Here is a 26,290-nt window from a genome sequence, read left to right on the forward strand (position 1 = left end):
CAAAGTTTTGCTCTTGAGAAAAAAAAAACAGGGGCTGAGTTTCATTTAAAGGATGACACCTCAGACGGTATAGCACCCTGTTCTAAATTGGAATGACAACCTAGAATGTTGTGCTCAAGTCACTGGAAGGTGCTTCAAACACCCAACTTTATCACTCAAGAGAACCTTTTAAATCAACTGAGCCACAGATAACAGTTTAAGCACATAGTGTCTTTTTTTTAATAGTTTGTTCACTTCAACGATTGGATATAGTTTCTAGTAATGTATTCTGAGCCATATAGGTCAAAAATAATTGAAAAACAAATAACTGCAGATGCTGGAAATATGAAATAAAAACCATAAATTGCTGTGGATAGCTAGCAATTCAGGCAGCATCTATGGAGAGAGAAACAAAGTTAATGTTTCAGGTCAATGGCCTGTTATTAGAACTAGGAAAAAGAGGAAAACAAGTTAGAATTGCCGGGGGGGGGGGGGGGGGGGGGGAGAACAAAGGGAATGAATGTGAAAGGGTAGAGACCAAGGTTATCCAGGAAACAATTGCTTTCAGTGCCCTCGAGTTAATCATAGTTGACCTGTCTGTTGGAGGGTAAAGGGAGATGAATAAGGGCAGTTAAATAAAGGAATTGTAACTTAACTCTGTTTTTCTCTTCACAGTCTGTGCCTGACTTGCTGAGACTTTCCAATATTCTCCTGCATTTCAGATTTTCAGGAATTGCTGTGTTCTGCCATTCAGCATGTTTCTTTTCATGTCCCTTTCTGCCCACATACATCTCCTTTTATTTACAATACTCTAGAGAGGTCAGTTATGATCATGTATATGCACTGGACAATCTTGGTCTCCACTATACCACAGACTCTCCTTAAGTTAAAAAAAAATTCATTTCTCACTTTTTCCTGTTCTGATAAGGTGTTGTTGACTATAATCTTAAACTATGTTTTTCCTTACCACGGATAATGCTCGACCTGATGAGTATCTCCAGCATTTTGTGGGTTTATCTTAAAGCTATATTATGCATATAGTGACAGAGCCAAAGGCAATGATTCAGAAGAACCACAAGATACAAATTGGCTTTGCTATGTTTTTATTAGTTTTTCTACCAAAACACATGAAAATGTAAAACTTCCCTATCAACCAACCAGAAAAGTCACCACAGAATTCAGATGGATAGAAATATCAGGATACATCCTCAGTATTAGTACTGTGCAATGCAAGATTATCTTTCAGTTTGTTGTAACTTATCTCACTAGAACATTTGGGCGTGTGCCCAAAGATAAAACAACTGAAATGAAATAACTAACATTGAACTCATCCTCCGATGCTGATTACACGTCTTGCTTTGCGAGGACAAAATTAGTCACAAATTGCTGAAAGCTTACCAAATACAGGATATATGATGATGTTCTGGCTAACTGATGGGTTCCATCATTTTATTTTATTATAAAAGTCATTAAAAATTTCACATGAATGTTTATGAAGAGATTCTAAGAGTGCGGTTTTTAGAAGTTATTGATGATAGTTATATAACAAGGTGGTTAGAAGCTTACAATTAATATTTTGGGATAAGTGGCAAGAAATATTTGTGCCATAGAAGTACTTGGCAATGGTCATCAACAAGGCAGAACTACCTACCTCTGACATTCAACGGCATGACTATCAATATCCTGGGGGGTCACCATGACCAGAAACTCAACTGGACTAGCCACATAGATAACACAGCTACAAGAACAGATTAGAGGTCAAGTATCCTGTGATGAGTGATTCATCTCAAAGCTTTTCCATCATCCATAACACATGAATCAGGAGTATGATAGAATACTGTTCACTTGCCAGGATCAGTGCAGAGCCAACCATTCAAAAGGCTCAACATCCAGAACAAAGCAGCCCACCTGATTGACCTTTCATCAACCTTCCCTCCACCACCAGTGTATGATGGTTGCAATGTATACCATGCACAAAGTGTACTGCAGTTACTCACTCAAATTTGTGACCTCTAGCACCAAGAAACACAAGAGCAGCAGGGGCATGGGAACATGGTATCTGCAAGTGCCCCCTCCAAGTCACACACCACCCAGACTCAAAAAGATTGCCAGTTCTGCATTGACATTGGGTCTTAATGCGATAATTCCCTGCCCAAGAGAACTTTCACCAAATAGACTACAGCAATACAGGAATGCAATTCATCACCACCTTCTCATGTGCAATTAGGGATGGTATCCTTGCCAGAGAACATAATGAACATAAGGTCACAAAGCAGCTATTGAACTGATTCACATGCAAGAAATGGAAATTAGATTAATAAAGGAAAGAAGAAAATATTGAATGAGCAGTTTACGATCACACACACTGGTAACTGATCTGTTTAGCAGATGAGTAAAAAATATAATGCACTGCCACTCTCTTCCAAATTTACAGCAGACCCTTATTCTGTCAAAACTATATCTTCATCTTTCAAATGCCAACTGAAAACTGCTTCTTTGTTAGAGGCTGCAGTTTGCTTCTTCCAATATTACTTGGGGGAGTACAGAATGGAGCATAACACTGAAGGGCAGTCATGGGCAGTGTAGACAGAATTATCAAAAGGATGTCAATTATTACATTCTTCAAATATGGATGAAATCTACCGAACTTGAACAAGAAATGAATCTGCCTTCATTTTCTCCTGTCTATGAAAGACATTAATGACAATGAGGAGAAATAACTTATATAATAACATCCTTACACTGTGATCCCTGGTCCTAGACTTCCCAGCCATTGGGAATATCCTTCCTGCATTCTAATCTGTCCATTCCTGTTAAAATTTCATAAGTTTATGACATTTCCTCCCAAGCTTCTAAAATTTAGTGAATAACATAGCAAGGACATCCTTTCTCAAATAGCAGAACAAAACTGCACACAATACTCAAGGTCTCATCAACACCCTGTACAATTGCATCATGACATCTCTACTCCTATTCTAGAATCCCCTTGCTATGAAAGCCAGCACTCAATTTGCTTTCTTAATCACCTGCTGTACCTACATACTTATTTTCAGTGAAAGTTGCACCAAAATACCCAAGCCTTGTTGTACTGACCCCCTTCCCAATCTATCGCCATTCAGCTAACAATCTGCCTTCCTATTATTACTACAAAAGTGGTTAATCTCACCTTTAGCCACATTATACTGCACCTTTCATGCCTCTGCCCACTCCAACTTGTCCAAATGAACCTGGAGCTTCTCTGCATCCTTCTTGAGGATCAAGTTCCCATCCGGTTTTGCATCATCCCACAAATTTGGAGATACTACATTTAGCTCCCTCGGTAATATATAATGAATCGTGAAAAGCTGGGGCCCCAGCATCGATTCCTGTGGTATCCCATTAATCACTGCTGTCCACTCAGTAGTTTAATCCTCTGCTTTGTTTCCTGTCAGTTAAGCATTTCTTGATCCAAATCAGCACCTTACCCCAATCCCACGTGTTTCAATTTTGCATGCCAAACTCTTACCGAAAACTTTTTGAATATCCAAATACACTAAATTCACTGGTTCTCCCTGGTCCATTGTGCTGGTTACATTGTAAGAAAATTCTAGATTTGTCAAGCACAATTTTCCTTTCACAAATCAATGCTGATTTTGTCCAATCCTGTCATTGTTTTCCAAGTGCTCTGCTTTTACATCAAGCATTTTCCCCACCACTGATGTCCAGTCCATGATTACCTGTTTTCTCTCTACCTCCTTTTTTAAATATTGGGGTTACATTAGCTAGCCTTCAGTCCATTGGTAAATGACCACAAATTCATTTACTATTTCTTGGGCCACTTCTTCAAGTACTCTGGGAAACAGACAATTGAACTTCGAGAGTGATAAATACCAAGAGCCCATCAGTTTTCCTAACACCATTTTGCTACTTAACACCGATATCATTTAGATCCTTCCTCTCATTAAAAGCTGTGTTCCCCAACATTTCTGAGGTTATATGCCTCCTCCTCTGTGAATTCAGAATCAAAGTCTGAACTTAATTTGTCTGCCATTTCTTTGTTCCCCAATATAAATTCCCTCAATTCCAACTGTAAGAGAGATAACTTTGCCTTCACTAATCTTTTTTCTCTTCACATATATACAAACAATATTGTTTTTATATTCTCTTCAAGCTTATGCGCATACTTTCCTCTTACTAATCAATCCCTTTGCCTTCCTCAGGTTTGCTACCATTTCTGCCTTTTTATATTTCTCCACCTTAGAACTAATAGTATCCTTAACTTCTTCTGAAATCCATGGTTAAGCATCTCTCCTGTTTTATTTTTGTACCAGATAACGATGAACAATTGCTGTAATTCATCCATGTGCTCTTTAAATGCTTGCCATTGCCTATACACTGTCAATCTAAGTAATGTTTCCCAATCTATAACAGCCAATTCACACCACATACCTCCTTAACTTCCTTTACTTTACTCTCTCGATGGTTCCTCAACGTATTGCTCCAAAATGCTATCACGAATGCACTCCAGAAATTTCTCCTCTACAGTTTATTGTTAATTTGATTTGCCCAATCTATATATAGATGGAGATTACCCATAATTAAAGTTTTACCCTTAATGCATCTTTAATTTCTTGTCTAATGTCATCCTCTATATCCACCACTGTTTGGAAAGTCTATATACAACCCCCACTAACATTTTCTGCTCTTAGCTTCATCAATACAGATTCCACGTGAGGGATCTCAGAGCAAATATCTTTGCTCACTTTGTATTGACTCCCTCTTTTAATAACAATGCTACTCCACTTCCTTTCCTGTTTCGCCTGTCCTTCCTGAATGAAATACCTCTGAATGTTCAGTTCCCACCCCTGGTCACCCTGCAGCCACGTTTCTGTACCTGCCACTATTTGTGCAGCTATTTCCCACTTTTTACAAACTGTCAGCACCAATGATTAACATGCCACATGCATAATAAAGTTTCCTCAACTTCAAAGTATGCCATACATATATTCAAAGTACCAAATGCACTAGCAAACTAACACAATTCCAAAAAAAATCTATATGTAGACCCACTGTCAGTTTTCTGAGTTTTTTTCTGCAACATAAATATTTGACTGTTTTCAATCACAGCCATAGAAGACACTGAACAAATCTGGGGAAAGCATAAAAGTACCAAACTACTCCATTAGGTGCAGTCAGTCAGCTACATTGCAATACTGCCTTGAACATTGTATCACAGACTATGAACCGATTCACTTCGTCACCATCTGTCTATCACCCCTTTTCTTTTGCTGTTGCTTTCTCTAGCCACGTAGAAGATAACCTGAAAGATCAAGAGCCTGAAACTTCAAACCTGTTTCTCTTCCCACCGAAGCTCTCTGGCCTATTAAACATTTCTAACACTCTCCGTATTTATTTCAAATTTCCATCACCTGCAGTATCTGACGTCGGAAACGTGTAGTACGATGGATCTGTTTTACCATGCAACATCTTCACAAAGTTAAATCAATGGGTAATATAATACAATGTCCGAAACCCAGGAAACACTCCCCTTCCTATATCACGCATAACAGCTGAAAAATACCGTCGTAAATTCGCTTTGACAAAGAAACGATCCCTGTATAAGTTATAATTCACGACATTATTCAGTTAGGATCAGAACCTTACAGCAACTTCACTTTGAGTGAAACATGAAGACCTCCAAGTGCGGTAACCATACGTCTCCAGGCCCGCTGCTCCACAAGCTCTGCCGGTTCAAAGGGCGTTTCCAAGGAGTTGACGTGGCAGCAGCTTCATTTGAAAACAAATGGGTGGCCTTCAGCCGGCGCTACCGCGCTTCGCCAGAGGGGGCGCGGCATCCGCAAGCGCGGCCGCCGAGTGACGGCCCCCCCCCCTCCCCGTGACGTAGCGAGTTAAATTGACGTTACCCTCCCCTCCCGCCGCCATGTTCTGAGCAGGGATCCTATCTCCGTGCAAAGGAAAATAATAACAAATCATAATGATCATTCTCTGGTGAAACAAAGAGCCAGCTTCGGTCATCGAGAACCTTGCTTTCGCGTGTTCCCGGACGGAAAGCACATTTTCATGTTGTTTGTGTTGGGGGAGGAGGCCGGTAGCTGCTCTGGCACTCAGGTTAGTTTACAAGTTGTTTGCTTTCAGGGTGTCCGCCCTCCATCTTGACAGCGTTCAGGGATATGCGCCGAATACATGCCGCCAGGCTTTATTTTCCTTTCATTTTTGAAGGCTAGCTATTTATTTCTTGGACAACATTCGTGTCCTATTGAAGAGACAGCCCCTAATAGTATTTAGCAGAGCATGATAGTCTGAACAGAGGTTTTAACTGGATTGGAGCAGCCGCAGTTTATTGAATGAGCAGTCAGTCCTGTGCTCACTTTGATGGGATTAGTTGCGTGAGGGTTTGGTGCAGCTCAGCTGATGTAGTTGCTATTCGCTGCTGTCCAACGTGGCTCGGTTCTTCTTATTCGCTGGTGTGTACAATGAAATATCTTGGGCACTATTCGTCTTCTTCCCCCCAATTTGATGAAGTATCAAGTCGCCTTTTATGTAAGTGGAGGGGTTGAAACATTTTCTAGTTCATGCTGCAGTTCATGTTTTCTTATAACTTAAATTGAAAATTCCCTGAAGTAAATATCGCAAACGGGTTAAATGAAATCTATGCTTTAAACACCACTTTTGGAGATACCTGCGGATCTATTTTTATTTTGCAAGGTATACAGTCAAAGGTCACTTTATCTTTGATAACCAATTTATAACCATTGTCACAAGTGTTACTGAAAGCGATGCCCAATATTTGTATGATTCCGAGTTACCGTTATTGCTTTGATATATCGATCTATATATCAGTATATATGGCATTTAGAAATCCAGTTAAAAATTAGCGTATTATTTTCACGCAAAATGGGCACCGTGTCGGCTGATGCTTTATAAGTCCCATCAGCTGTTCTCTTGTATGTTTAAAACAAAGTTTATTTCCATCACCTAATGTGACATGTAATGACAAAACTGGTTGTAAAGCCAGTGGTAAGTCTTCGCGAGAATCGTGAATATAAATTGAAATGGAAGAAATCTCTTCAAGATGCTACACTGCATGATTTTTGGATACTAATTGAATACTTTTTTGCTCTTGTGGTTTATATCATGCAAATCCCCAGGAGTACGTTACTGCCTTACGGCCCATTGGTTTTTGTTTATTATGCCTTTTGTCATTTTATTAGAGTAATAACAATCTATTTCTGAGTATAAGTAAGCACTTTAAAATTTGAAATGTCACTCTCTGGTAGGAGAACCTACTGAAATTTAGGTCAGAATATTTACTCACAAAATGACTACAGTGTCCCTGAATCAACCTGTGGCTTCACTTGCCACCATGAGTGTGATATCAAAATCAAGGTGTGCTTACTTCAAAGCTAATAAGGGAAGCCAATCTAGGTAGTAGAAACTTAGATTTGTGGGTAGTTAAACCAACAGCTCTGGATCAGCTTTGAAGGAAATACATGAATGTATAACAAGAAAGGTATATTAAGTTACTACTTTTCAGAGGAAAAGTAAGTGCTAATACAAATCTGGGTCAAGATCATATTAAAATTTTCAATCTTAAGATGCTAACCTATTTATTTAAAATGTAGCTTTAAGGGTGCAAATGCTGGTGATGTAGCACAATGTGAACAATTGCAATACTGAAAATTCATTTTTGGGTATAAAGCTAAATGTCTGGAACTGTACTTGACTACAAGTGAGATAATTAAAAGCAAGAATACTTTCCTTTAAAGTAGATGATTTAACTTTTGATTCTAGATCATATTGTAGTTCTTCATATCATTTTCTAAAGTTAGATTTGTGCAATTATTAAGTGATTTTTCTCACAATTTTTTTTGTTTGGCTAATACATCACTCTGCAATTGTAACTCTGAGCAGTTGTGTTGTAGCTTCAAAAGTCTGAGAATTTGTATATAGAAATTGATAATTCAAGCATGGCAAAAGGGAACTAAAGTTTTTTTAGTAACTATGTCCAAGGTAATCAATGCTGTAAAGTTTTAATGTACAACCATAGAAATCAAACTAACAATTCTGGAAACAATGCTGCTTTTTGGGGTAGGGGTGGTGGTGTTTGTTGAGTTTTAATAAGTCGTTTGATATCTATATAGGAATATGATTAATCATATTAGATATAATTCATTTTATTAATCCTGCAATCTGTTGTATCACTCGCTTTTTGTTTCAACTAAATACTTGTGTTACATTCTTTCTTGGGTATTTCAGACAGGCAATATATATTTGATTTACACTTCTGTTTTTTTTAAAATTTCAATTTAAATTATATTTCAATTATATTGGTAACTGGATATAATCACGTAGTAAGTTCTTCAGTTGGTGTGCAACTATGTACAGTAATAATGATCAAATATGGGCTTTCCAAAAATTATTTTTTCTATAATGTTAAGATATTGTGTTGAATAATACTGGCCCAGGCTAACTAGTTAGAGTTGTAGCCAAAGATTTCCTTTGTACCTACCATAAATGGATGGTGGCGGTGGGAGCAGGGGTGGTTACCTAGCTGTCCTGATGTACACCTGACTCCAACAGCGTTGCCTGAGTGACAGCAAGGCCTCCATGTTGCACTGCACAAAAAAATCCAAAATGTCCATTAAGATTTTGATAGCCAGCAAATCATGCACCCAGCTTTGCCACGTGTAAAAACTGCGAGTTACTTAACAGATTTAAAATGGATCTGACAAGATTTGGCATTCAGAATCCATCAATAAGTTTAGGACTTTGTTTTTGACGATGCGCACACAAAATTTGTGGATTTTATTCCATTTAAACAGATAAGCACAGAATATTGTCCATTTACCAATAAGATCCATACATTTACTCTTGTAATGAAGCAAATATGTACATCTTTATTTGGATTTTTAAACTGCCTTGATATTTTTTAGCCACTCAACCCTTTTCCTGTAAAGATTGTATCCAAGGAGTGAGCTAATACTTAGAATAATGGTTGGCCTTTTGCCCCTTGGACACTGGTGAGCTTCAACAGCAAATGTAAGTTGCATATTGGAGCCATGAGAGAACCTGCCCTTGTCCAATCCTTTGCGTAGTAGGTGTATGGTTGTGTATTTTCAATGTAAGGTAGTGAATCACGTATTTCTTACCCAACCTTATAAATTGTTTGTGTCTATATTGCTGTCTACTGAGATCAAACTTGGCACAGGCCCATATCAGTTCTGTAAAACTTTTGACTGCATAGCTGAGCTACTTGCTGTATTACTCAGTTAAACTATTAGTGGAACCTTCAACCTGTTGGGTAAACATTCTTGAACTATATTGGATTCTGATCTTGGGAATGCGTGAGTTTTAAAATTAGCCATGCTTGGATGCTTCTGGGGCTTTGTTGCTTCCTGTCCATCTAATCTCTTCCAGTGAACAGACCTCAGAGAAATTTGCCCTTCTTGTCAAGCACATTCTGTTTCTTCTTTCTGTCGGCAAAAATGCTGACCTATAAACCCAAAGTTTTGAAATTCTAATAATGCTCTCCACATCGCTTTCCTTTGAAATCCTCTTAAAGCTGACCAATCTTTATATCACCCTAATGTTCCTTTCTTTGGATTGTTGCTATCGAGTCTTCTTAGGACATTTACTATATTAAATGTGCAATATAAAGGTCACAATTTGCGTGTGAGCAGTAAACCTTTCATGTTTTAATTTTGTGTATTTGGTAGACAGATGCAGCTTCCCTTGAATAATTTCTGATCTCTTAGTGAATCAAGGCCATGCTGGTTAAAATCACAAGTGATGTATGGTGTGACTTACTACAGTCTGTTATCTTTGCTCCAGCTTCTTGCAGCATTTGAAATGGTCAACTAGCACACCACCGAGCTTCATCTGTGCATACATGGGCCTGGGATGTTTTCAATCAAAGCTCCTTGTATATTTACATTAAACCAACTGATCCCAGTTGCTCTGGGATCAAGATGGGGGAAGAAATTGATGTCAAGTTTTTACTCCCAGTTTCTACTGAAAGATGCTCATATGGACATTGGTTGGGAGCATAATAAAACTTTAATGATTGTAAATTTCTTAATTAGCTTGCTGAAACTGATTGTTGAGGCTTGTAAATTTAAAATAAATGAAGCAGAAAATGGCTGGAACTTTTGTTCAGGAGAGGCCATGCGAGTGCAGAAATCTACAATGAAAACATTGTCTTTTATATCATGTTTTGTTATTTATTTGGAATGAACATAGTCCTTGATTGTGTGAGAAAATAGTTGTCAATTAATGGGAAATAATGAAGTCAAATTAGCAGAGGCACTCAGAGTAATGTCAGCAGGCAATAGAATAGAGACTATTGTGTAGTTGTATAGAGGATTAGTAAATTGTCCATTCACCTTTAATTTTGAACTCTGGCTCAGTTGTGCCTCTTTCTTCCTTTATGTCAATTAGGGGCTAAATAAAATATAGTTTGGCAGATGCAATCCAATTTTATCAGATGCAGATCTTTTGGCATCAAACTATTCCATCTTTTGTCACAGTTTAGCAATCATTCTCTGGCCAAGTTTTTTTTGGTCGTGTAACAGCTAGGAAATTTAGTTTTTAAACAACAGTATTCATTTGAGATTGACATTAGAGTGCATTTTGTAGCAAAATTTAAAATAATTCACTCTGCATTTTGCGAGTGGTTAATATTGCCTTTCTTCTTTAGTGCAAATGGTTTTTATGTTCCAGCACTGCTACTTTGTCATGACGTTGAGGAAAAAGTGCCCATGGGAGAAATACTTCAGATTATTTGGTTCATGTGAAGGACTGGGAAATTGCTAAATTGCTGCTCAGCTGATGTTTGTGAATGGTTCCGTTTGAATCAAATGACAAACCAGCATCCTTCTCACACACGATCACTCATGCAAATCAGGTGTTCATTGATGAAGTATTTGTTTCTGCATAGGGTGTGTTACTGGACAGAGCACATGGTCTTGACAGTGACCATTGTTGTCAACTAAGGATGAGGTTTCACACTTTCAATATAGACTTCTCACTTCTGTCCTACCTGTAGGATTGCCACAATTGTCAAATCTAAACCAAAGATGAGGGAATGTAGGATGTTGGAATATAACCTCTTATTGCTTTCATTTGTTGTTCATAGTTAATTGGTATTTTTAATACTAATATTTTTATGCTGTAAAACACAGATGAAAACATAAATTTATTTCTCTTTGAACTAAATACTAAAGGTCCCTTTATATTCTAAGTATTCCCCTTGGCACGTGATTGTATGGCTGCATTTATTGCCAAATCTATTGATACTCTGAGAAGATGTTGGTGGTCTGTTTTTAACTAGCTGCTGTCATTCAATTTATGGTGCTGCCACAGTGATGTCTGAATTATCACTGGGTCAGTATTTAGGACAATGAAGGAATGGAGATAAACGTTCAGGCTGAGTATGCTCGAAAGGTGTTCCTCGTCTTTCTGATTGGTGGAAATTCCAGTCTAGATAGGTGCTGCAGTGAATCCTGTAGCTATGATGTAAATGCAGCCAAAGTAGTTTCATATTAGCAAATATTGATGTAAAAACAAAGTGTTGCATATGCAAGAAGTATGAAATAAAACCGGAAAATCCTGGAAATATTCAGTAGGTTGGGCAAAATGTGAAAAATGTTAATTTTACAAGTGTGAGTATTCGTAGCATTTTAGTGAATAAAGTTCAGCCACTTAGGCACTGATCAAGCAGATATTTCTGTTTAATATGGGCTTGAACTTTTTGAGTGTCATTGGGACTGAGCAGTACACTCTTTAGCCAATTCTTAACCTGATCCTTGGTAATTTTAATGCCAGTAATACTTGGGAAGAGGACTGAGATTTCATACTTGCATCATTGATTCCAGGCAATATTACTTGCACTTTGTCAGCTCAAGTTCAATTGTCTGGGGCTTTTTATAGACTGGTTAAAGACCACTTCAGTTGTTAATGATATTAAACGGTTAAAAAAAAATCACTTAAGAGTACATGATGTATGGAAGGTGTTTATGTAGAAGATGCTCAAATGCTTGAACTGGAAACATTCTCGATGTTGGACTTGAAATAATATTGTTGATGTCCTTCTGTACTTTAGGGGTGCTAGTAGTTACCTGAGATACATTTATCCTTATTTTTGGGGAGTGGGCAGAGTCGCCTTTTGTGACTACTTAACATCTATTGGTATTTATAAAGCACACTTGGAATAGTAAAGCAGCCCATGGCACTATGCAGGAATGTTAGCAAACAAAATTAACAGTTACATAGAACATTTCAGAACAGATGACCAGAAGCTAGTCAATCTAGTTAGTGTGAAAAACATATCTTGGAGATAAATAGAAAGGCAAGGGAGTTTTGGATGGAATTAGAGATTTGAGGCTTGGCACTTGGAGCACAGTGGCCACTGGTGGACCAATTTAAATTTGGGAATGATCAAGGGAACAGAATTAGAAGAGTGCATGAATCTGAGTATTGTGGAATTTGGGGAGAATCTTTGATTCTAACTCTAACATGGTGTGATTTGAAAATAGGGATGAGAATTTTAAGATTGAGGTTTTGCTTAACCAGATGCCAATGACAGAGGGATGATGAGAATACATTTGAAAGGAAGGGAGAATAGTCATGGGAACAAGAAGGGCAGTTGCATGGTCAGCTATTTAGTGATAATAGGATTGGGGGAGCAGGAATGAATCTTGATGTGGTGAGCTTGAGGACAAAGTGTGGGAGAAGGCCTATGAAAAGTATTAGAAGTTTGACCCTAGTAGGATTGGGTAGAAATGAAGGAATTGGGGCCAGAGTGGCTCATATGTATATGCAAATGGATGCAAACATTTAAGCCAAGTACAACCATGTGTCTTGGAAATGGAGAATAAAGAGGAGACAAAAATAGGGGTGAAGTTGAAATGGGTATGGTGGGATTGATATGGCACATAGACAAACTGTTGTCCTAGATTTGAGGCGAAGTGAGGTCTGGTGGTCGAATGAGAATATGAAGAATGGCAATGTTTCTCCTGGAAAGGATCCAGAGAATAGTGCAGAATTAATTGTGCAACAGAGGAGAAAGAGCTCCAGAGCTGGAGGCCACCATATAATAGAAGCAGAGGGAAAAAAATGAAACTTCTTTTGAAGAAATCTAGGGGCCAGGCTAGTTGAAAAGAACAAGCTAGTAGAACTAGAAGTCAATCACAAGTACTGTTCAAATTGAAGGCATGTCAGCTAGTCAGATTACTTTTAAATTTACTTAATTTAAGCAACTGTGCAGTGTGACAGAGGCCTAACAGTTAAATCCTTAAGCTGTAGTTCAGTGCAGAAGGATCTTGAAGTCCAGGAATGTGGAAGCTAAATTTGGGGGGAAATGCTATCTGAAGTACCAGTCATACTGTAGAGCCAGAGTAACTGAGTTTGGGTGTTGTGCAGAACCATATTGTCCTGATGGTGGAGGAATTGAGTACAAGCACCAGGCTGTAGCCTAAATGGTGTGAGCAAGGCCCTCAGCCAGCTCGTGTTCCTCCCCTCCCCCCATCTTTGTATTCTAGCTTCTGCCCTTTTTCTTTCCAGTCCTGATGTATGGTCTCAGCCCGAAACATCAACTCTTCATTTCCCTGCATCGATGCTGCCTGACCTGCTGAGTTCCTCCAGCATATTGTGTGTGTGTGTGTGTGTGTGTGTGTGTGTGTGTGAGTGAGTGTTGCTCCAGATTTCCAGCATCTGCAGTCTCTCTTGTGTGACCTCATTTCTACTCCAAGCTGTTTTCGTCTGCAGCAGGAAAGAAACCACCATCCAATTCCTGTTGGAAGGCTTGTGCAGAAAAGATGTGTCTAGGTACCTGTCCCAGTTCATTCTTAACAGCCTGATCATACAGGATTCTGTGCTCTGCAAGTGCACACTGACAGTTTTACAGCTGTAGATGATATTAAGTTAACTGGGTCAAAGAAACACTATTGTTTGCCTGATATCAGCTGGTCTTCCAGTTGAAGGAGCTGTTCGCAACCAAATGTTGCACTGAAGTGCACTCCAAGGTCAAGATTACATTCTGTGGCAAAGCTCTTGAGCTCAAAGGACCTCTGGAGTGAGGCCATAAAGATCATTGTTTAATCTCTGTTGTGCGTTATTTTCAAATGTGTTTTTTTTTGTTATATCAAGGTTCAAACTGTTTGTGGCCAGATAGAATCGGAGTTAGCTGTAATTTCTATTTCTTTGTGTAGATATGTTCACATTTTTTTAAAATGAAATAAAGTAGTTAACTTTTTTCCAAAATTAAAAATGTATGGAATTGTTCCAGTAGAGTTACTATCATTGAAAAGAGCACACTGTGAACAAATGACAAGTGGGGCCAGGTTGGAGGATGAGCATCATGCTCTGCACAGCTTCTTTGCACTAAGAGCTGAGCAGAACCACTATAGGTAAGAAGGTTTGGAGCTAAAGATTGCTGTCAACTAGTGAATGTTGCCAGCCAATTTTCCCTTCTTAGTTGTCTACTCAGTTTAAGAGGGCTTGACTGAAGATGTTACTTCTGGCTTAAATTTCAAGAGCTAGGTATTATAGTTTCAGAGATTTGCCATTTGGAATTGATATGAGAAATTTCTTCATGGAGTTCATGAATCTTTGATTTGTTAATCCAGGCTTTTGGGTACCAAGATGCTGAGCAGTTACAAGGTTGAGATTTTTTTGAACACTAAGGGAATCTAGGATTATGGGAATTGGATGGGATAGTGGAGGAGGGTATAGAAGGTCAGCCATGATCTTTTGGTATACTTTTTTATATGTTATACTCTACTCTGTATTTTGTATGAAATGGTTTTTTTTAGGCAGGGTGAAAACATCTATGTCAATGACTAAAGCTGCTTTTTCCATATTTGGCCAAAATTGCACTGATCTACATTCAGTCCTGTTCATGATTCTTGAAACCATCAATTTAATTCATCTTTAGCAAAGACAATACGAACAAAGACTCTGGTCAGTTTCCTTTTTACGCATCCTCAATACTTTGTTACCATAATCATCTGTTGCATGGTTCTTTGCCACCTAGAGTGCTGTAATTTTTTTGTAAATAGCTGGATGATCAGAACCATCTGTAATTTTGGGCACAGCAAATGCCTTTGGGGGAACTATGAAACAAATAATTGATGCTTTTCCTCTGCTTAACAATATATTTTTGCAGCCAGGCAGCGAGTTTTTTTTTATTTTGTTGCTTTTTTTGCTAATTAAAATACTGACTTTGGCATCTGCCACACTTATGCACGTAATCACATTCTAATTCCTCAATTAACTGATCATTTTTAACTTGGGAGTCTAGATATGATTGAGATACAATGAAATACAGTACAATTGCCTGATCATAATTTTTTTGAAATTTTTGTGTGCTCCACTGGCAGTAACTACTAGATAATTAGAAAATAACATTTTTGCCTTCCTATGTTAGGGGAGTCACAAAGCTGCCTATAGCACCATAGTACCACTGTAGTTGACTTTACCCAGGTTAGCTTGAACCAAGGACTGTACCAACTGAGAGATTGTGAATACCCCGTTTCATTAAATGCAACTTTATCTTTTGCCTGGTCTGCACATGATATAATTACACTTCTCTTTTTGTGCTCATTTTGTTATTCTCATATGAATAATTGGTATATTTTAAATTCGGTTCAATCTACCCAGATTTTGTTCTCTAAGTGGAAAGCGTTGCTTAGTAATATGACTTGTTTAGTAAACCACCTTGGTGATAAATAATTAGTGGTAGATAACTGATGGGTTTACGAAAGAAAAATTATTCTCATCAGTAATCCTTTTAACTTTATGCATGCGGTTTTCACAATAATTGGATAATGAGCTGGTTACTGAACCTTAACAAGTTAGTTTCAGTATGTTTAAATTTTGATGAATTGTAATAAACATAAAATCTCAAACTTTTCCAATGGTTTATTGTGCTGTTCAAACCATAATGCCTGAAAGGAAAATTGCACACAATAACTATTAGCTATTTGTTGTAGTGAGTTAAGCAAACTGTTGTAGTTGTATTATTTATAGTAACTCCTGACAATTAACCTTTTAACAGTCTAGCAGTACTAAAAGTTAGGTTCATGGATTAAAATTTGAGTCTGAATATCACTATGCATTACAATAAGAAAAGCATCAGCCAGCATCATCAATGAACTGTTGCCAGTAAAGGACTTTCCAAAATGAAATCATAACATAGTACAGAGGCTGCCCGGGTTATAAATGACCTGACTTATGAAAATCTGACTTTACGCAAATTCTTCCATACATTTTTCTTCTGTCCTTTTCTATCTAGATATCAATCTACCTCTTTCTTAAATATATTCAATCACCCGGCCTCCACAGACTTCTGTAGTAGAGAACTCAGAAGGTTCACTGCCCTATGGAAGAAGAAATTTCCCTTCATCTCGGTCCTAAATGTCTTTCCCCATGTCTCCGGACTGTGATTCCTCGTCCTAGATATCCCATCCAGGAGAAGTATCCTCCCCACATCCAGTGAGTCTCATCTTGGCAGAATTTTATGTTTCAATAACATTCCATCTCATTCTTCTAATCTCTGGTGAATGGAGAACTAGCCAATCTAATTTCTCTTCCTATGAAAGGCCTACTATCCCAGTAATCAATCTGGTGAAATTGTTGTTGCACTCTAAGACATTTATCCTTTCATAGGTAAGGAGACTAAAACTGCACATTAGTCTTGTCCTGTTTAATTGTAGACAATGGGGATCTCGGGTCGAAGCCACATTTCTGGTTGAACGTGATGGCAATTGCTTTAGCTGTGCCTGGAGTTGATATTGAAGGGCTGCACCCCCATCTATATTCCACTCTGTCAACCCCCCATCCCTGATGGGTTTGTAATGCTGGTGGGACAAGGCATACCCAGGGACTCTGACGGAGGAGGTAGTCACATTTCCTGTAAGGTATGACCGTGAATAAAACTGTGTCAAGGACTTGTCTATGGATTAACTCTCCCAGCAGAACTCAGACTGAGGAGTACTTTGCATTGGCTGAATTCAATATCAGGTATTCAGGTTTATTTTTTTCTACTTGAACACATAGATAATGGTATGGTTATTGCTATAATTATCTGTGGGTAGAGAAACAGACTTCTCATTTTGATTGATCATTGGCCTGAAATGGAAACTGTTTCTGCTTCCCCCCCCACACCTCCCCCCCCCCCCGTGATGCTTGACCTGTTATGTATTTCCACCATTTTCTGTTTTTATTTTAGATTACCAGCATCCTCAATATTTTGCTTTTGTGATCAGTTGGGTTAGCTTGCCGGTGTTCATTATTTGGATTCATTTGGAAGTGGATGCCAGAATACCAATACAATACTCCTTTGCAAATAGGTTAATGGTTACTCGAGCTTTTGCTGGTTAATGGCAAAAAAAAGGGTTAGGATTAGTGGGTTTTGCTCATATTGGAGAAGAGTTGGGAGTAAGATCAGTGCTAAGTCCACTGTAAATTATTTGAGCATTGGGGTCATATTATAATTTGAAACACCTTTAAGAGTGTTTGGGAAAACAAGAAGCATATGAAAAATAAATTCTAAGGAATTAGATTAGTTGATAGAGCAGGTGACACATCAGAGGTAATTCCATAAAATGAAAGTTCACAGTGCAAATGCAAGATACTGGCATGGACAGAAAATTAGTTGGCTAACAGGAAACGGTGTGCCATAGGGATTGGTGGTTGGCCTTCATATTTTTTTTACAATTTATAAACTGAAGGTATGGTTGCTAAATTTTCTGATGACACAAAGATAGGAAAGAAAGAGGACAGAAGGAGGCTACAGTGGGATATAGATAGGTTATGTGAATGGACAAATGGAATATAATGTGGGGAAATGTCCTTCTTGATTTTAAAAAAAAAATAAAAGCTTTGTTAATGGTAAGAGATTGCATCTTGAGGCAGTGCCTCCTGTAGATACTGTCAATTATGGGGAGGGCTGTGCCTGTGATGTCCAGGCTGCATCCACTACTCTCTGCGGTCTCTTGTGTTCCTGTGCGTTAGAATTACTGCACCAGGCCATGGTGCAACTAGTCCAGTCAAGTCCATCAGATTCTTAACCAACGTCCACAACCCTAACCCTATCTCAGCAATGGAACACTACAGATCACCTCTTGCACCACCATGGACCTTTCTCTGATTGTGCCTTTCTTTTTGCAGGAGTGTCTTGTTTTACACAATCTTTTTTTCCTCCCTCTTCACCTGTCAAAGGAATCGAAGGAAATTTCAGCATCTATATCTTACTGCTTTTCAATTTGATTTAAGTCTAATTGGTGAACATTAGTTTTATTTTACACAGAGTGGTGGGTGCGTGGAACACACTGCCAGCAGAGGTGGTGGAGGCAGATACATTAGAGACATTTAAGAGACTCTTAGATAGCCCTCCATTTTTCTATCATTCATGTAACTATGTGTGAGGGAAGGGTTAGATGGATCTTAGAGCAGAATAAAATGTTGGCACAACGTCGTGGGGCGAAGGGCCTGTACTGGGCTGTAATGTTCTATATTACACATGACCAAACCTAAGATAGCCTGTACCCAGGTAGATTCAGTAATATATTCCCCTAAGAAACGATCCCTGATGCACTCCAAAAATTCCCCTTCCATGATATCCCTGCTAGACTAATTAGTCTGATTAATAAACAGATTAAAATCACCGATGATAATTGCAGTTCCCTTCTTGCAGGTCTTCAGTATTTCCCAATTTAAGTTTTGCCCTATGTTAAGGCAACACTTTGGGTCAATAGTCCTGTCCTACCTGTACTTTCTTTCCCCTGCTGTTTCTTTTTTCCAGCCAAACTAATTCAACATCATGACCCACTGCACCTATATCACGACTTACCACCACACTGGTGCTCTCCTTGATTAACAATACTACACCCATGTCATTTGATCTGTAGTTAGTTTAAAGTCCTGTTTAAAGGTACGAGTTATGTAATTTGCCAGGACAAGGGTTCCAACATATTTCATGGTCTGGTATGGCAATTCAAGTGTGCAGACAACTCTAAATTTCTGAAAGATTAATAGTCATTTTTAAGATCTTTACATAAGTTAACTGTCAATTATAATTATGATCTTTTTATACTTCCATTGCTGGTATGGTTCACTTTGGTTTTCAATTCAAGTAACTTTTTTTGCATTTTTTTTGGAAACTGATCTCTATTTAGATGTAAATAAGCTATCTCTTCTGATGTGAGTAGCACAGTAAACGTCCAACCAAAATATTTGTAGTGTGTTGTTGTATTGTGCAATGAGTTAATGATCCTTCTAATAATCTAGAGTTCTAAAATGCAGCAAAAATTTTGCTTCCACTTGTTTGAGATCTTTTATTAACCTTGCAAATGTTAGGACTGATTTATCACTTGAATAGGTGCCAGTGTTTATTAAATAAATTCTGATTGTCTTCCTCAGGTTATTGGTCAAATACAAACAACATACCTTCATGGCTTTGAAAGAGTTTATTATTTAATTGCTAATTATTGCTTTTTATCATATTGAAAATTTTCAATCTGCATTCTTATCCTCCTTGCTTTAATGGTCGTCAAAATAATAAGCTCTTTGGTGAATAACGATGGGGGAATAAAAAGGTAAAATAGTATTCAGCCCTGCTTTTCAAAAGTCTGCAGCTTTTTAAATGGTAAAATGTCACATTCCTAACTCTAACTGCATTATTTAAAGAAAACTAGTAGGCAGATCCACATTTTGAACTTTCCAAATTCCTGGTGATACAATGATATAATCAAAAATTTAGCCTCTCCTCCACACAGTTCTTGTTGAGTTTAATATTTGTTCGTATAATATTTGAATTGTGCATCAAATTACTCTCTAATATGGCCAGTTTTACTCAAATGTAGTAACAAAAAAACCTTGATCTTTGATTGTGCATCTGGTATGATAAATGTGATGTGTAAGACCTTTGCAATGTGACTAGCTACCTTGAACTCTTCAAGTTGAGGAGGGGAAATCAAGAACGCGATAAAGACTTAAATTTTCAAAATACAATTATCACTCATGATAGAAGTGCCTCAAGTGTGTCCACATTAGCTCATTGTTTTGTGTGTAACAATCACTTTGTGCACAACAGTGAATGACCACTTAAATGGTTGATGGTGGAAGGAATCTTGGGACCTTGGGAGATAGTTCAGGTTAAATTTAAAGATTTCATGACAGTGTTGAAATAGACATGTTGTTGCTTCAAAACTTCAGATGCGAATGCATCAAGCCCTTGTGTCTAATTACTGACTCCCAAAGTATGATCCTTCATAAGTTAACATCTAGAAGACAATCAAATTAGAAAATTCTGAAATTTCATGTAATGAGGAAAAAGTGGATAAAATTCCTTCTATCCCCTGCGACAAAATAGAATTTGATTATTTATTCTCCAAAAACGTGCTCTGAAATTAATCTTAATAAATTTGTGGACATAACCAAATTTGGAGGATAGGAAGTGGGGAGGTAAGGGGAGAGCCAGTCTCTCCATAATAAATTGCAATAAGATATTAATAGCCTTGAATTATTACTTAATCACTAACTTAATTTATGCATGGAAAAAGTGGTAGGATGGATAAAGTTTTGCTTGAAATATTTCAATCCAAGTAGAAGAACAAATGTATCCAAATACACAAATCACTAAAAATAGTGATGCAAGCTAGCAAGGCCATTTGCAAAAAAAAAATGCAAGCCCTAGGATAGAATGAAATAGTAGAGAATTTATGTGAAAGTTGTGTGGAACTCTGGGTAGATCATAATAGAGTGCTATGTACAGCTCAGATCACCATATCATACAAAAGGGAGCGTATATACAAAAGATTCACAAGAATGGTGTAGCCTGGTTCTGGAACTAGTCAGGAAAGGATAGACTGCTTCTCAACTGGCTAACTGAATTGTGTTACATTTTGATAGGGTAGGCAAAGATTTTCTCCCCTATTGGAAACAGCAAAATTGGATGTTATCAATATTAGTTCTCAAAATATCATAAAGGGATTTCATAAGAAACTTTTCAACGTAGAAAGAATGTGGTGAAAATTTGGAGTTTACGGATACGGGGAGTGGTTGAAGTAAATAGTTATTAACATATTTAAGGAAAGGGTAGATAAGCTTTTGAGCAAGAAGCTGGCTTTACACTGGTAGATGAGGGCAGAAGGTGCTTTGAGTAGAGCATAAACAATGTGCAGACTGGCTGATCTGTCATGCATTATATATTGTTTGCTGTTTTGTCATCTATGAATAAAATTTTATGAAAAAATTTTTTGGGAGGTATTTGCATTGAGTATTGAACATATAGTGCTGAAGCATATCTGCTGTTAATAGGTAAGCTTTCAGAAATTGGGGGGAGAAAACCTTTATCATAATGAAAATTATAATTTCAACCCAGGAACTGCGCCTGTCCTGTATATGGTTACTACAATGCACTTCAGACCAGTAACACCTAAGTCATGCCAACAGTTACCTGTGGAAATTCTTTTTTTTACAATAATTATTGAAATGTTTTAAAAAAAAATAATTGCATAATTTTGTGCATTGCATCCTCTGCATTTGATAATGTTGAAAACAAATTTATTTACTTATTAGTTTAAATTTAAACTTCAAATGCTTGGATTTTATATTGGGCAAATGAGGGTTCAACAATTCAAACATGAAAATGACAGTGAGAGTGGATCAGGATGTAAAGACTAACGGAATCCTAGCTATACTCGTGAATGGTAAAGGATAGGAAATGTGTATTTTTATTTAAGGAAAGGTTGCTGTTTCCACAAAATGTTAAACTAGTTGTTACCAGCAATGAGGATTTATTTTCCTGAGGTTAAGATACCTTTTAAGTAAACTCTTTATTTTTTTTGAAAGGAAGGGCAGGTTTTTAAAAAAAAATTGGTATGTCATCTTTAAACTCTAAATTGATTTTACATTTTTAAAATTATAATAAACTACATCAAAGTGAGAAGATGCATGCAAAGACATCTGTTGCAAAACAGTATTGGAAATTTTGTGCATTACTATAACAACAACTTTTGTCTCTGCTGTATTAGCTTATTTACTCTGAAGTGTTTTTAATAAAACTCGTGTTTCCCAAATGAATTTTTGAGCTGTGGCAGAGGGCCTTAGAGGGAGGAGTCCTATCCAATTAGTCTCCATTGCCTCCTGGTGGTCAGTTATTGAAATCTTGGTGATGACTTGAAAAGGTTAATTTCAAGTAATGCAATTTTGAAGCAGATGGGATAAAAATACAAAATAGCTACAACTATCCAAAAATTCTCAGCATTTTCAGTATTCTAAATCTGTCTGCATAGGTGGTTATAAATGTATTGATATTTAAATTCATCAGTGACATAAAGTGCTGCCATTTCCATTTTCAGTTGCAGATTTTAAAGTGGATTAGTGATTGCCAACTTTTTTTGGCCACTGCCTTTTCGTCTCCTTATTCCCAGTACATTCATTCTTGATACTAAAATTTTCAACTCTTTTCTATTTCTGCACCCTCTTTCTGCCATTACCATATCAACCACATTACTGATCCTCCATGAGATCCATTTGCTGAACACCCAATTAGTGAATACTTAATTAATTTCCCTCATCCCATTGTGTAAACATCATAAATGGTTGTATTTGCTCAGGTATACTCATCTGCTCCACCCATGTCAGCTTTCCAAATCCTCTGAAAACTCAAATATTATCTGCTTCTTTGTATCACCATTCCATACCGACCTGCTTTGCCTCGCTAAGGTCTTAAGCATGTTGTTGCCATGGTGCTCCACACCCACATTCCAAAATTCTCTCTTTATTCGGCTGGTTTTCCACTGCACTGAAGCTTGCTTAATTTTGTCATTAAGGCCATCTTTTATGACTGCAGTCATGATTTATTATTCCTTCTCACTTTACTCACACATTTCTTCTGAAACCCATTTTGAGGAGACTATCAGCTGGTTGTGCTGTTATGGTTCCATCCCTGAACTATTCTTTAGTTCTGTGCTGCCATTGAGATGCATTATCTTTACAAAAGTGATCAACTTTTATGTGCTTAATCCATTTTCATATGGTTAAAGACACTCATATTTTCTCTGTACCTAGATTGCATATAGACTGTTTTCTGTAAAATCAGTCCAGTTGAAAACCCACCTTTTTGACTGGGTTTCGTCAGTGCTCTTAAATCTTTGAGCATTTAGTGCATTTCTTTCTTACATGAAACACTTCTTGAAGTTATACAGGCCAAATAAAGCAGATTGTATCTAGTATGGAAATTGTTTAAATACTGTAATAGGTTTAAAAAGTTGCTTGTCATATTTTCAGTTCAGTGGGATCAAGGAGTGTATCCACATACGTCTATGCAGATTTGATCTCTTTTCAAGTTGTTTCTACATTTGACTCTTGGGAAAGAGCCAAGATATTAAGAAGGTACTTTAAATATACAATAAAACTCTGATAATCCATTATCTGACTTCAGAAAACTCAATGACTCACCAGTTGATATTTCCTGCATTCCTTTTGAATTGACCAGGACCCTAGTTCTCACGTTCCCTTCAAACTCACTAGGGTCACTGGAAAATTTATAATAGTGTGTATTATCTTTAAAAAAATAAGTGTATTCAGGTAAGAATAACACCCAATAGTTAAGAAAATCTGCCAGTCTGATGCCATCAGAATCATGAGCATGCCCGATTTATATTATGTCATAGGTTTACTGTACAGTGTACATAATGTTAGATTGTACAATTATGTAAACAGGAAGTCAGAAATACCAAAAAAAAGTGATAAAAAAGCCCTTCAGTTTTGCAAATTTACTATTGGTGAATTTGGCACTATATCCTTGCCTCTCTGTGGACTACTAGTTTCATTTGGCTAGGACGAGCAATGGCAGAAAAATTGCATGTTGAATATGTCTATTGACGTCTTAGAATTTGTTGATAACGTCCACTCTGGCTAAGGGAATAGCTTCAGTCCCTGCATGATATGTAGATTAAGAGCAGGAGTTTACAATGTGGCTCTTTGATTGCATCAAAGCCTGTATATTATTCAGTGAGACAATTATAACTCGTTCAATAAGTAGGCACACCTTCCATGCGTTTAACCTTGCCATGGACAGCAACATGCTAATTAAGTTAAAAGACTTGTATGCAGAGGCCTGGATTAATTGCAAGGCAAATTCAAATCCTACCAAGGTAGCTGGAAAATTTGAATTCAAATTATGGTAATGGTAACCATGAAACTACTGGATAGTTGTAAAAGTCTAACTGATTAATTCATTGTCCTTAAGGAAAATAAATTTACCATCCTTATTTGAGTATGATCTGTATATGACTTTTAACTCAGTAAATGGCTAGACTCCAAATTGCTCCCTAAAATGACTTGGCAAGATGCTTAATCCAATGGTCGGTTAGAATTTGAGCAATAATGTATAGCCACATCTTCATATAATGATACAATGAACATTTTTTTTAAATTGCCTCCATTATTGGCTGTGCTTTCAGCTGCTAAGGCTGAGGAGTTTCCTCCTTAACCTCTCTGTCTCCCTATCCAACACTTAAAATATTCCTTAAAAATCCTAGATTTCGATGATCTATCCAAACATCTCTTTGTATGGCTTGTGTGATGAGTCTCCTTTAAGCACCTTGGCACATCTAGTAGCTGTCTTCCTTAGCTTAGATATAATCTTCTGCAATATCCTCCATGCCAGCATCGCTAGTGGTAATTTTTCACTCTGGCATGTAGAAACGTGGCATGAAAAAAGGAATTTTGCCATGAAAAAAGTTAAGTGATGGCAGGTGGTTTTTAATGAACTGTGCAGTTGTACAAGTAGACAGCTTCAGAGGGCACACAGAAATGCCCCATTTCCATCCAACAGAAGATGCCTAAATCCATCCCTCCAGTTTCCCAAATGCTTGTTCTTATGTACAGGGTGTTCCATTACTTGGGTGTCTGTAACCTGGGAAGGACTTGTACCTTTATTCATGTAGTAACTTAATGGCACTGAAAGCTTTGTGTCAACTGGCCAGTCTTGGTTTCCACCCTAACCCACACATTCCCTGTGTTTTCTCCACCTCTTTCCCTCTCTGGACTCAAAATATACTTGCCTTTCACATTTCCAGTTCTGATTAACCTGAAACATTTTTTTCTGTTTCTCTCCATTGATGCTGCCTGATCTGAGTATTTTTTTAGTACTTTCTGTTTGCATTTCAGAATTCCAGCCTCTGCATTTTGTTTTTCCATTTACAGGATCTGTCAGTGTTGGCGTGTCTGTTGTGGTTTTTCAGTGGCAGTCTGCACAGGTTCAAGGTGTGATGAAGTTTGCAATTATTCTTTCATGTGTGAAGGTGAAATGAATTGCTAAGTATTACGTTGTTATAGGTGAGTGGAAATGTGGTGCACTGAGTGACATCTACTACTAGTTGTATAGTTGATGGGATATTGCATTAGGAAATGCATTCAGTGAGCTTAAGTCCACTGAATGTTTGCAACACTACATCCCATTCCTTGGAATTGCCTGCTAGGATGACTTCTCTCCCTCCTTTCTCTTTACCACATTAGCTGCTCTCTTTGACTTCTGTAAAATTTGTTTGGAGGGCTTTCTGGCCCTCCTTGGAAAGAGATTACAACCCTCCTCTACAGCATTTCTAGTGCTGCATTAGAAAATCTTAATCCTCTCCTATGTAATGCCTATCTTCATTGTTTCAAGTGTCCAACTGAGTTCCAGAACTGGGCGAAGCCAAGGCACACTTCCACTTTAGCTGCAGACTGGTATTCAAAGTCAAGGTTGAGTTTATTGTCATATGCACTAGTACATGAAAAACTTGGTTGCAGCACCATCACAGGCACGATGCATCAGATACGCAGCATTCACAAGAAAAACATAAATTAGCACAATTTTTACAAGAAAGAACACATTTAGAACAAAAAAAACAGTTCATTGTAGTGCAAAGTGGTCACAGTGTTGCACAACCCGAATCACTCAGTATTGCAAGTTGGTTCAAGAACCGAATGGTTGAAGGGAAGTAGCTGTTCTTGAGCTTAAGGCTTCTTTACCTTCTGCCCAATGGTAGCTGCGAGAAGATGGCATGGCCCAGATGGTAGGGATCTTTGATAGATGTTGCCTTCTTGAGGTACCTCATCTTGATACTACCAGGAGTGGGGAGGGATGTGCCCGTGATGTATTGGGCTAAGTGTATTACTCTCCGCAGCTTCTTGCGTTCCTGCGCATTCGAATTGCCATACCAGACCACGATGCAACCAGTCAGGCTACTTTCAACAGTACATCTGTCGAAGTTTGTTGGAGTTCGGTGACATACTGAACCTCCTAAGAAAGTGAAAATGC

General features: G+C 37.8%; 2 protein-coding genes across 14 annotated transcripts in view; one reads left to right on the plus strand and one right to left on the minus strand.

Moving 5' to 3' along the window:
• Positions 1-5,724, minus strand: part of ascc2 (activating signal cointegrator 1 complex subunit 2) — a 36,945-nt gene extending 31,221 nt beyond the window's left edge. The window contains exon 1 of the mRNA XM_052032189.1: positions 5,623-5,724. The gene's annotated coding sequence lies outside the window, so the exon portion shown is untranslated. The remainder of the gene's footprint in view (positions 1-5,622) is intronic.
• Positions 5,725-5,900: 176 nt separating this feature from the next.
• Positions 5,901-26,290, plus strand: part of mtmr3 (myotubularin related protein 3) — an 86,410-nt gene continuing 66,020 nt past the window's right edge. For all 13 annotated transcript variants that reach the window (XR_007957656.1, XR_007957658.1, XR_007957657.1 and 10 more), the window contains exon 1: positions 5,901-6,087. The gene's annotated coding sequence lies outside the window, so the exon portion shown is untranslated. The remainder of the gene's footprint in view (positions 6,088-26,290) is intronic.

This window comes from Pristis pectinata, chromosome 17 (genome assembly GCF_009764475.1).
Source record: "Pristis pectinata isolate sPriPec2 chromosome 17, sPriPec2.1.pri, whole genome shotgun sequence".
In the NCBI taxonomy this organism is placed as follows: domain Eukaryota; kingdom Metazoa; phylum Chordata; class Chondrichthyes; order Rhinopristiformes; family Pristidae; genus Pristis; species Pristis pectinata.